This window comes from Buteo buteo, chromosome 6 (assembly GCF_964188355.1).
Source record: "Buteo buteo chromosome 6, bButBut1.hap1.1, whole genome shotgun sequence".
Lineage (NCBI taxonomy): Eukaryota > Metazoa > Chordata > Aves > Accipitriformes > Accipitridae > Buteo > Buteo buteo.
The window spans coordinates 32,819,985-32,833,940 of NC_134176.1; positions in this window are offsets into that span (position 1 = coordinate 32,819,985).

Below are 13,956 nucleotides of genomic sequence, written 5' to 3' on the forward strand. Positions count from 1 at the left end.
AACCTTTAACGGCTCATTCCGACTCATTGCTTACAGTAGATCTAAGCTCTTTTTTCTGCTTATTCGACTCCTTCCAGCTTCCCATCACATCTGTAACAAACTTTTAAAATGATATTGCCACACCACCATGCACAAGCCTACCTGCACAGTAGAGATAGATTATTCCATCACATTCAGATGGTTAACAGAGGTTAGCACGTCCTGTATTTATATATATATATTTATATCGCTTTCTAAGAAAGTGCATATTAATGTTTACTTTAAAGAATGTGTAAATGGTGCTATCAAGAAATCTGATCAATTTTATCCCAGTCTTTTTGTGTACCACTTCGAATGTATGAGATTTATTTTTCTATTGGAAAAAAAAAATAAACAGTCTGAAAGCATTACAATTGGTAGATTTTAGTAATTTTACAGTGAATTGAATCCCTATGTCATAGTATTATTAAAAAATTTAATGATGGGTCATGCAAATTACCACACACTTATTGATAATACTCACGCATTTCTCTCTGGACACTCTTCAGTCCATCTGCTGACTCCTAAATGTCTATTTCACTCGAGATGAGATGTCTACATACTCCAAACTTTCAATGTTTTCAGGTGGATATGGAAAAAAAGGGTTGATTGAGTACTGCTGTTTACCACAGATTCACAAACTGAGACTGGTTTATTCTATAAGTGATAGAGATTCAAATGGTATCTCTTAAATGCAAAGCAAACATGGCTTAGCATGTCACTATCTGGTGCAATGCAGTCCCTGTACATATAATATGCTGCATCTTTACTAAAAACGCTTGAAAAATCTTTCGTGAACAAGAGAACAATAGACTCTCTTACAGTTATATAAAGATGTTGCTTCTAAAAGTTTGCTTCTTTGTTTTTTCCTTAAACATTTAGTAGTATATAACTGTTACTTGCAATTATTTCTTGATGCCTTTTGTTCAAAGGGTAAGTACTGTGCTGCTTCAACTGGTTCTTAGCAGACAATTTTACACACAGCACATTCTGCTTGTAGCTGTACTCATATCTTTCTCTCTTAAAATTGTACTTAAATATTGTAGGCTAATTCATTTAGAATTTATTATTGTTTTAAAAGTACAATATTTTTTCTATGCAGTTTAATACAATAACTTCTCTACCATATAAGCAGAAAGATACGCAGAAGGGTTTACATTACATATAAACATACATGCCACTATTTGTAAATGAAACTTTCTCTTTTGTGGTTAAATTAAAAAGCAGTATAATTTCAGGTTTATAATACAAATGTTGTTTAAAATGAAAGCATTTGGTATTTTGCTTACAATATTTTTCTAGGGATAATTTAAAATGTGTAGCTTTAAAGAATAATGTTTTACAGAATTATAGCGGGTGAGCAGCTGTTTCCACATTGTTAGGGCACAGAAGTTAGAGTTCCGATTGCTACGTTAATCAGAAAGAATTGAGACTATGAAATCCATTTCATTTAATCTCATTATTGAATAAACAGCTCTGTAGTGATGCCTATTTGTACTTGTTTCTCTAATAAAAATGCAACTGTAGCTCTCAACACAAATTAGTTTTAATTATTTAAATGATATGAATTTGTCAAACATAAATAATCTAACACCTGTTTTGCCTTTTCATTTTATGAAAAAAATGTTTCATGAAAACTAATAGAGGATGGTAGTGGGGAATAACAAAGGTAGGTCTATGTATTTATTACAATTTTATTAATTCAAAAGAATGCACATGTGAGTTGATTACTATCTAGCAGGATGAAGAAGCAGTCCATTTCATAGCTATGCGAGGACACAACAGAAAACAGCAAAACAGAAGGATGTCTCGCATACACTGGGTCAATGCAACTCACTTGTCCTATGCTCATCTTTGAGAATTGGTGACAGTGATTTACGGTAGATCTATTCATCTTCTGAATGATAACATTACAAAGCAATGAGTGATGTAGCTTTTGAGATGTTTAATCAAGGCACCAAAAGCTGCCATGACAGTCACCAATATAAGTGAAACAAACCTTCTCAGGCAAACGAAAAGACATATATGAGTTTTCCTGCTTTGTATTTGTTTTAGTAACTTCATTTCAGAAGGTCTGCCTGACCATACATGAAGAGTACCCTAAGTGTCAGAAGGGTATAATGTGGTATATAAACGAATTGGTAGCTACCTCTGAAAATGGAGATGTTTGGTTTCTCCACAGAGTAGTATAATTATGTTTATTGTTTCTGTTTTATGCTACATTTCATTTTAAAAGATTTGCTATTTGAAATTCTGGATATCTTAACACACTGCCCTGAATTCATTTATCATTTGGTTGAGGTGGGAAATTAAACATGTAATCCAGTTGTGGTTGTTGGTGGTGGCCTCATATGGCACTTCAAGCAGTGATAACTTGTATGACTTTCTGTGTATTAAACCATACTTTAATATTGATTCTGTTTGTGGTGTATTAACTGTTATCCTTTCTTGGTAAAGGAAATGTGTTAAGCAGATAGTTACTCTTCTAAATCAACAAGACAATTTTAGAGTCACACAAAGGTGTTGAAACCTACCACTCAGTAGTTTGTCTACCAGATTAATCATCTTTATTGTCTCTTCTGGAGGTGTGTCTCTTCCTTCGTGCAAAATATTTCCAGCAGGCAGGCTTATCCTGAGGACTTGTGACACTCCAAGGATATGATTATGTGACCATCACAGTTAATATTGTGCCCTACATATCAATAACATAGCGCAGGGTTTCAGAGCTGTCTTTTTTTTTTTTTTAAATGCAATTACAGGAAATGTTTTCTAAATTTTATTATATTTCAGAGTGCATTTTCTCACAAAATGCTCCTATGATTATTTTGTATTAAATGTACTTCCTTCTTAGTGCAGTTAATTTAAAAGACTTACACTCCATTTTTTGCATATTGGCCTCTTTTTTAGACCCTTCATTTGCAACATTTAACTATTGTTAAATAATTAGTAAATATACTACAGGAAAGTACTGAGGGACTACTGAATTTGTTTTGATGTCATTGGAATTCAACTAAAAGTCAGTAGTTAGAATAAAATCATGTTTCTACTGTTCCAAAGAACTACAGTATGCGAATACTCAAGAAAAATCTGGATTTGATTTAGTTCTTGTTATTTTTATAATAATTTTAGTTAAATTTATAACTTGAAACTATATAAACTGCAATGTCATTTAAAAAAAAAAAAAAAAGCATATGCAGGAAAGCAGGATGTTTTCAAAACTCCCACTATAAATCGGAGGACACCTTCCTGTTATAGTGCTTTTGATGTTGAAGAAAGGGCTAGTAACTGTCTTTAAGCCTCTAGAACTGTTTCATTGTTGATCTGATTACAGCTTTGGGAAGAAAAAAATTTTTTTACAGAAAAATTTATTTTGCATTTATGTATTAGACTGGAACTTCGGTCTTCATTTTTAATGAGCTGGTCTAAAACCATAGAACTATTTTACAACCTTGTTAGCTAGCTTGTAATCTAGATACATAAATTAATATAAGTAAAATGATAGTGTTGTCTTTGCTGATGTTGCATTCAATGCTGCAATGTATCTCAAGAAGCTTTCCTGTTAGTAAAGATACTATGATGACAATTAAGCAAGAGTATTAGTATAATCAAGTTTAATATTAGCATCTTGGAAACAATATAAAGTTGCATCTCAGTTTTTAAAAAATATTTCCCTAAATAAGTGGAGTTCATTGTTACTTAATCTGAGCTGTTAGTAAGAGAGGGGGAAATAAGCATTAATATTTTTAAACTAATGTATCGATACAAAGTAAGCATCACTCTAAAATCAATTGCTTGCTTTCTCTTCTAAAAGCTTACTTGGAAATGTATCACATTCCAGACTTTTTTGAAGCCCAGTGAAATTTTTTATAGTCTTAGCTGGCATCAGCTATTCCTGGCACAATGTATTATTCCTCTTTCAGCACCTAGAAGATGTAACACACATCATTGAAACATTTTAATTTCTACTGTGCATGCTAATTTTAAATTCAGATTGGAGCTTTGAGTATTATTTAGCTTGAAAACAGAAAATGTAAGCACAAAAAAAAAAGGGACTTATTTGAGAACTTCTATTTACATGACAGTTGATGGAAACATCAGTGATATTGTTTGCTAGCCTCCGTGTCTGTTTATATGAGTGTTTTAACTGTACACATATCTGTAAGCCAGTATAGGTAGAAGTACTAAATAATTTGCATCCAATTTGTAGAAATTGATCCAATTTGCAATTTTCCTTCTTTTGAGCTAAAATAGTCAGTGTCCTGATATATTCTCTTCAAATTTAATATAACCACACAGGAACATCTAAACATGAGCAGTTGCAGACTGTGAGATGTGGAGGATAAGAATGAAGAAGCAGTAACAGTGTAATTTCATAAAAGCCACAAGACTGCAAAAGTATGTCATACAGATAGGTTTACAAAAAGAAACCATTTTACCTTTGATTATAATTCTTCAAAGAACAAGTGTATTTTCACTGAATTCTTATTCATACCCTGTCAGTAAGCTCAAACCTCAGAGAAATTTATTCTGTTTAAAAAAAAAAAAGGTTTTTTGAGGTGTCTTGTTATAATTCATTTCCCCTCCACAATACAATTATTTTTTATTATTATTTTTTCTTCCCCAATCAATGGACATCACTCGCTGTATGGTGAAAAGAAGGGGAAATTTTGAAAAGAAGGGTGTTCCTAATCAGACTGCGTTACTTACTGGGATCCAATCTGATTGCATGTGACTAATGGATTAATTTTTATCATTATTGTAGGTCATCAAGACAAGCAATGGAGTGTCATCACTGAGAATAATTTTAAGTCAGAAATTGGATTATTTTTGCTCCCAGCATCAGCGGGACTAGTAGGGTTCATGGCTTCCATGGTTCAGTTGTCTGCTCTTTTGCTATAAGTGTTTGACTACATTATGTTCAAGCAGAACTCCTGATGAAAAACATTAATTCCAATTTTAACTGAACATGCATATTTAGATAAATATAAAAAATTAAATCTTTAATTCATGTGTTTAAACAAAGCAAAATTGGGTATACAAAAGGACTCCGCAGTGAATCAGGGGTCCAAATTTGCCTGCATGTAGGCAGGTATATCACTTCTATCTGCAGATTTGCATGTCAGTCAATAATATTATTCACAGGCTAACTATAAAGTTCACACAAGCTTGTTGTGGTTTGGTGGAGAATCTCAGTTTTGAAGGAGCTAAACTACTCTGTAGCAGTGACCACAATTACTGAAGAAATCAGTAACAGTTGAAGTGAATGATTCCGACCTAGGTGATTGACGCTATAAATATAAAAGCTAACAGAAATACTTACAGTGGTCGTCTTTTCCCAGAATGAAGACTTTTTCTTAAAGGGAAAAAAGGTATTACAGAAAAATTTCCAGGGGAGCTAAGGGTCTTTAAAGTGCCCAGCTTTGACTTAATTGAGCTTCCAGTGAAAACAATGGATATTTTTGCTCCAGTGAAAGCACTGGCAAGAAAACAATGACTTCTAGCAACAGTGAGTTTTTATTTTGTTAAATTGAAGTGGTATGGTTGAAGTTGCAGTCTACTTTCATCAATACTTAAAATGGGGGGTATTAATTTAGAATACAGACTTTGGAATTATTCACTGTGTCAACCAATCCTCTTCAAATTCAACATTAATAGATGGGCATTCCTCACTAGGTTTAACCTTAGATAGAGACAGCAAGGATAAGATGTCAAAAGAGTTTACTTTGTTTATGTAGGAGAGCATGCTCCAGAAAATAAACATCTTCCAGAATCAAAACCTACTGAAATAAATTAATAATATGACTACTAGCCTTTTTGTTAAAAGCAATTAAAAAATAGTTGCCATTTCAGTTTAGATGTATATATCCTAAATACTGTCCATATAAAAATCACTGAGCAAAACCTGATGATTTTTCTTCTATAAAACTCCACTTCCAACTCTTCCAAATTAAATTGCCAACAGCAACAAAGGCCATTTGCAGTCATGTTTTTAATATATATTCTCCTATTAAGCAGTTTTCCTGTACTACGTTTCATATTTTATTCTTTCAAAATAAAGAAAAATTAATATGAGTGTGCCCTAAGAATGCTTCTATAAATATTGTTAAAGCATTGAATGCATACAGCATGTGTAGTCCTAATACTGCATTGTTCTGGAATGACATCATCCCTATTTTTCTTGCCTTTAATGTGAGATAAACTGATTGATGTAATTTGTGTTTTCCACTTTCAACTTCTATAACAGAAAAGAAAGAAGTTAATATAACAAAGGTGAGTTTGCAAGGTTGCATCATATTTAAGAATGTTTTGTAGGAAATAAAATTACCTGGTTGGCTAATATTTACTTTATTATTTTAAGAAATACAGCTCTGTGTGTCTTCAAACTGCCCATCCATTTCTGCCCATTCTCAAAATATATTTGCTTAATATCAAAGCGGATATAAAAGGAAACAGAAAGTAAAGAAAAAAATCAACTAAAGTAAGTCCTGTTTTGCTAGATTTTGATAGACAGGGTTATCTATCTTGTCTGATAGACAGAACAAGCACACTTAGCCCAGTAGAATACCACGCAGGTTTGCGAGCTTAGAGCAGGCAAAAAAAACAGGTAGCAGTTGTTTCCAGTGTGTGTGTGTGTGTGTGTGTGTGTATATATATATATGTACACATGTTTATGGTTTTAGCAGAGAGCACTTCTCTGGACTCCACATCATTATATCAAAGCCAAATGTCTCCCCCCTCCCCCCCCCCCCCCAAAAAAAGATATTTCAAACTTAATGAATAGTAATTTTGACACAGATTTGTTTTATCAGAATTTTTCTGTCCAATTCACTTGAAATAATTATGCACTTTCCACAGAGGTATTCAGAAAACTGGAACTGACTTAGGGTAAGTTAACATCTCCCATATCCTACCTCAGAGATGCAGCAAAGAGATCATTTTGGCTACATATACTCTGTTATTTGTATAGAACTATATTATAAGACCAATTGTAAATCATTTTAATTTCAGTGTTTCTGAACATAATTGAATAATACTTAAATTGTAAGATGCACTACTACCTGAAAGGTCTGATTTTAAAAAAAGTTGCAACATGTCATAATTGCCGATTTTTACAAATGATCTTGACTACTAAGTCACTCGGAGCAGTATATTGCGGTGTCATAGCTTTTGTGCTATCTAGGGTAGGGACAGGCAAAGTCAAGCAAGTTAACTTAAACCCATTGTGATTGAGGATTCATTCTATCTGCAGAAAAAAAAAAAATACTCATGTAGCTCCACTGATTTTGGTGGAACTAGAAATTAACTTTAGGAGATGAGTCCAGCAATTTATTCCTCCTTGGAGTCTCCTTCATTCATCATTTTCTCCATGTAGACACAGCATCAGACAAGTTTCATCAGCACAAAGCCAGACATGAGGCTGTGGTTACACAGTGTAGGCCATATCTTTTTTGAAAGTATATTTTACAAGACTTGAAACCAATGCCCACTTGGACATATGTGTCTAAGCAAGCATGGATTTTTGCCAGCTTCACAGATTTTATGGTTAAAAAACAGCAATCCATGTGTCTACATGCAACACATGCCTCTCCCTCTCCTCTCTTAGTCTTCCAAGGAGTACAAAATGTATTCCACCTAGGCTTTGACCTGTAAGGCCATCTCCAGTGACAAGATTTTTATGTCTAAACAGATTTATCTAGTGCCATTATTTTATTTTTTTCAGTATGATAAAATACATAACTGGAACTCCTTTCATACTGAGAGATCATATTTTTTTTCAGGCATGATTTGTCTTGAACCTTGCTTTCTTTGAACTTCAAAGGAAGGTGCTGCCAGTGGTTTCTGCATAAAGTCTTGCTTGACCTATAGTATACACGTTTTAGAAATGTGAATTCTTTAGGTAAAGGACAATTCCATAGACAGCCATAATGTGTGAGCCAAGTACCTAGGCTTGATTTTTTCCATTGTACCACATATGTCCATAATTAGTAGGTCATCTCTTCTCCCTTAACATTTTCTGGAAGAAATCTCAGCTTTGCTAAAAGTCAGTGATAAAATTTCTGTGAAGCCATGATTTTAACTATGAGCACATGACCTTCTACTGGGTTTTGTTCTTGGTTTTTAGTTATTCCAGACATCTAAATAGAAACTGGAAAATCCTGACATGACACGGTGTCATGCAACCTATATTCTGTAAGGTTATATATCTGATATGTTGGCAAGGGTTAGTATTGCTTATTATCATCTGGCTTTTTCTACTCCTTCCTTTTGTGTGCACTCATGCTATGCAGGACAGGCTTACAGGGAAGTCTACGCAGGCCATCACATCCCCTTTCCTTGCTCTATCTGTACAGTCCACATGCTTTGTTACAAATAATTGCAGCCACGTTGCTGTCCCACCACTCCCATTCCAAATTCGACCTCTTTATTTCCTCTTCCCTGGCCAGATTTAAAATCCATGTAATGATTTTAGGAAGGTAAAAACCCCACAAAAACACAGCATTAGAATACCAGCAGTTTAGGTCCTACAGATGTTTCCTCATGACCTGGTGCAAAGGAGAGCATCTGCACAAAAAGCTTTCTCCCACATTCACCAGAGATTAGTCTGAACTCTGGCATTTATTGTTGCAAATCTTGAACTGTATAGGCCACGATGGTCACTGTATCACAGCCTACACAAACCTATTAGTAATATCAAATATTAGGCATGAAATTGAAGTAGGTTTGGAAAGGTTGAGAAAGATGAGGAAATTTGAAAGTGCAAGTGCTGTATGAAAGAAGGTTTGTATTCTAGAGGGTGTAAGTCAACTATTATTACGTTGCTAATACAATGTTAGAGAATACCATCATAGTTACATAGCAGCTTTTCACTATACAGGAGCGTTTGCACCAATGAAGCTATCGGTAACTACCCTCCTTGAAAATGGTGTGGCTTAGGAGGAAAAAAAATTTCCAGAAGTAAGATCTGAAGAAAATGAAGACTCTCTAAGTCCCTCCTCGAAGAACATGAAACTATTCTCACTGTTCAAGCCAATGATTTGGGGTTTTTTATCATGTAATGTTGTTATTTCATAGATTCTAATGAAATCAGCATTAATGGATTGAAAGACTTGCCTTGATAAGTTATTCAGTGTAAAAAAGCTATTTCTGTGTTTGCGCCAGTATTGTAAGTCTCAACAAACACTGTTCTCCTTACATAAGTCAGTCCTACTGAGGTTAAAAAGGCCTCTGTGTGGGCATCAGCATAATTTGGCCCTACATAGGGAAAACATTATAAAGTTGGGGCTGTTATCACTATGAGTATTGGTTTTGCAGAGGTGCCCCTATCGTGTAATGTGCTCTGCACACAGATAAGACATTGTAGTTTGGAACTTGTCTGAGGTGAGTGGAGCTTGCCATTCAATGAGACCTTTTAGAGATCAAAGGACAAAGGCATGTGTAAAAGATATATGAAAGAAAATATCACTTGAGTGCCACACTATTCCTTCTAGGCCATATTCCATAATCAATTTGAGTAAGTTAATAGATGTAGATACAGTTCACCTGGCAGAGATGATAATCTTAATTAGGAAAAATGGTCACACTACAGGGAAATAGGCTGCAACTGGAGGTGTGCTTGGAAGAAAGATCTGATGTTTTCAGTTGTGGAAATTGTTTCTAGCTCCTGCTTGTAAGCCTCATTTATTAAACCCCCAAATATTCTGACATTTTGTTTTGTACGAGTAGCCTTATAAAGGCAATACTCTGACGCCTTGTGCAGGAAATACTGTTATTCCTGCCTGTATGCTTCCCCATGCAGAAGACAAGTATAGAACCCAACCCTTATACCCGCCCCTCAGGCTTGGGTATATAATATGTCTTTATCAAGTGTACCTATAAGTGTATTAAGTGTCTATATCAAGTGTATCTAACTTAAAATGAGGTATATCCCTTGTATTAAGGCACCATCAGATAGTTTTGTATGACTGTCTATCACTGTTGTTTGGAGATATCTCATTAAATTTCTTTCTGTGCATCATTAGTACTAAAGCTATTCATTTTCGCATTTTCACTATGGAGCAGTAGAAGTAATTCTTTGATAACATGGTAGTTCTCACTTTTGTCATCAGGACCATTGTATTCTTTCCTACTCACCATATTTTTACAATAGATCTATGCAACTGTAATATTACAAAGTTTTAATGATTATATGCTCAGGAGTTTCTGAATAAATGTCACTGGTGTGATATAACACCATCAAAAAGTGTTGTAAAAAAAAAGCTCCCAGTTTTGAGCACCTCCAGTAAGGCTACAGACTGAAAATTACTTTGATTGGCATTTATGTAATTCTACATTCTACTTTGGAGCACATGAATCACCACTACCACTGGTGGTGGTGAAGTATGGTGAAGTGGTGAGGTATGAGCACTTCACCACCTCAGATGGATTCATAGTCATGTTGCTTAAATTCCCCTTGTACTCCTTTCCACCAAAGGAAAGAAAAAAATAATCTACTCCCAAGATGGTCCCATCCAGACCGGCTAGGGAGGCAGTTAGATCATTTCCATTGCTTACCTAGCCTCCAGAAAGTCATATTCCAGGTAGGAGAAGTCATCGTTACAGATGCAGAGAAAACAAGGAGCAAGTGCAAAAGCAGAGTAAAAAAACGTATGGTTTGCTGTACTCCTAGCAGTAAGCTGAGAGGATGGTAATACACATAATGGCATTGATGCTAAGTAATGGGTGAAACCCAGCTGTTTATATTTCTAGCAGAATTATATGAAATCAGTTGGAGAAAACAAAAACAAAAACAAAAAACCCCAAACAAACAAAAAGGAAGCAAAATCACATTAATTTTGCTTCCAACCAGCATTTCCAAAGTGCATTAAGAACTTTTGAACTATAACACAATCATAAAATTTTAAGTGCTTGATAGAATACTAATTTCTTGGAAGAGAGGTGTGAAGCATACTGGAGTGCAGTAATGTGACAAAATAAGTTGTTTTATCTTAGAAGAATTGAGTCAGTATTCACTGCCATTTTACATTCAGTAATATTGCATGTAATGTGGCATAGTTGCCAAGGTGAAGATCTTCCCTGGACCTTTTAGGCTGCTGAATTTTTATCAGTCATATAGATGGGGTTCTATTCAATAACTGCCTTTGAAGATTTTGCTTTAGTAGGCTAACAGGAAGCTTGCATTTCAGAACATGGAATGGACATTTCTGTTTCTTTTCTTTGTTTGTGCTGGGACCTTAGGAATTACCAAGCATATATACATTTGAACCCTGCGGTTAAATTGGTAGTTGCCTGCTCTGTCTTTCACTACTTTCATTACTTTAGGTTATGTTATATTAAGTTAAAATAAATTATAAACATTCAAATTCATGAAGACTTTGAGGGACATATATGAAGAAGTATGCTAAAAGGCTGAATAAACTACATTATCTTTAATGTGGGGTTTGGGGGGGGGGGTTTCCTTCTTTCTGAATCCTGAAGGTAGAAAATGACCCAATCTTTGAGGTCTTTTGGACTGGGCACCAACTCTTTTAATGGTAGAACAAATCAAGTGTTTTCTCAGGCTGTATACAAAATATGATATATGCAGGATATACAGTTGTTAAATCAAACTTAGCCATAGGGCACCAAAGGTCAAAGAAGTCATGGAGCCCACCTATACCTTTCTCCCACAGCTAGCATGATAACAGAGTCAGGTTTTGGAATAGGCTGTCACAAAATTGCTTAGACAAGCTGAAGAGTGGGACATTGCATGTGGTTTGGGCTAGATGCAATGAGTCTAAGAATCCTAAAAAAAAAAAATAAAAATGGATCAACTTAATCAAAAATAACATAACAAACAAAAAAATCCCTAGAGTTTTGTCGAGCCCTAGAAATCCAGTTGTCTTTGGGTGCTGCCCTGTTTATTTTAAACCACATCAGCCCACAGCTGCTGTTAAGCCTTCCCAGTCTGAACACCTTAGAAAGTCCTGCTACTGCCACATTTACAGTCTGAAGAGGAGATAGTTTTCCTGTTCTAAATACTGGCTACCAAGCAATGCACTCAACCAGAAAGCGGGAGAGTTGGATTCACTGTTTTTCCTCTCATCCTTGAGGAGGCTGAACATATATCATACTACAAGAACCATCAGACTATCACCTAATGCACTGAAGGTGTGCCACACCAGTAATGGAGGCCATGCTGTCATTCAAGAAATATCATTCCTTGAGGAGATCAGAATCTAAGACTGCTACCCTCCATCTTCCAAACCACTAGACAACAGAATTTGTTCGTCTCCTTCTTCCTCTCTGTGGTCATGAATTTTGCATTTTTCATTTGTACTTTGAAAAAAAAATTTCCCACCCAGAGGAAGCCTGCTGGTGATTAAGTTATTCTAGAAAATACAGGCTTAAACTCTTAGTTTTACTGACTTTAAGGACAAGTGCATTATATAATCTTTTATATAAATTATGACTAGCAACATTACTACCACACCACATTCTCTAATTCAGTCTTTTAATAGATGAGCTTGCTAACCCTGAGCCTCTAGTAGTGCTTTGCTGTAAACCTGGTAGCCTGCCTAGGTTCTCTGCCCTGTTCCCTAATGCAGACTTGCTGATAGCTATTTTTTTTCAATTGAATTTTGCACATCTCTAGATTAAGAGCCTGTATGGCTTCCTCTAGGAGGCTTTCCCTTAAGTCTCCTAGTCAATCATTTTTCATGATACCCAATCTAAATTTTCCTTGTTGATTTCATTTAAGTTCTTCGAATATTACAGCTTGTTCTCTCATTGACTACTTGAACATAGGAAAGAAAGTGAACAGATGCTTTCAGACTGCAGTTACTAAATTATTAGAAGTGAATGCAGATTCAACAATGCAAAAAAAAAAAAAAAATTCCCATGGGTGATTAATGAGAATTTCAAGAAACTACACAACAAACAGAGCAAACTTCCATTAAGTCATGTATGTAAACTGATTACAACTCAGTCTCAGGCAAATAGCAGGAAGTTTTGTCCCTCAGAGGTACATGCATCCATTTGGGAAAATAAGAATATGAACTTAATCCAAAAAGTATAAAGCCTGTCCTCTCAGAATATTTTCCACTGTGCACATGGAATTCCCTGAGATTTGCTTATGATTAAAATAGCTAAATAGCTCCATAAGCACATGTAGCCTTATGCCTCTCCCATGTGTAAAGGATCAGCTAGGATAGATACAAGCCACTAGTTTCAGAGTTAACATAAGGAAAACATCTTTGCTGGCTCATATTTACACCCAATATTGCATTGGCTTAATCAAGTGGTGTGTTTTACAAGCCAATTCAGTTAAACTGGTCAAAATTTATCTGGAAGATGGCATGCCAAATTTTTGCTGATTCTTTCCTGTTTCAGAGCAGGATTTAAGACCATCCACATAAGAGACAACAGATAAATATATTTTATAGTAGTTTGACTTTAGCCAACGTAAAAGTCATGTTTCTGCTTTTTCCATCCAAGGTCTACAAGCCATCTCAAGGGACAGGAGATTCCAGACTTACTGTAAGTGAGTGTAAGGCTCAGCGATAATCTGACTTGGGAACAAGAAGTGCCGCTTGTTTTGTGAGCTAGTTTTCATGGTCTTCGGGTCTAGTTTGAAAGGTACCTAGGAAATTACAGGTTGAAGCATGCTCTTCAGTTTTAGAAGTACTCACTAAAATCATTACGCCTAATATCTTTGAGATCACAGTAGGCATCCATCTACATCTTCAGACACCTAAGGTACTCTTTACAAAGCCAGCCTTTAGGCTGGTGTTTCATGAGGCTGGTTTTGAAGACAAAGGTAAATTAGAGTCCTTCTTCCCCAGGCACCTATTCCTCCCTCTTCTCACCCTAAGTTTACAGCCCCTCCCATCTTACAGTACAGCTGTGTAGAGGCATCATTGCCAAAATGACTGGGAATTTAAAAAAAACAAAACAAAAAAA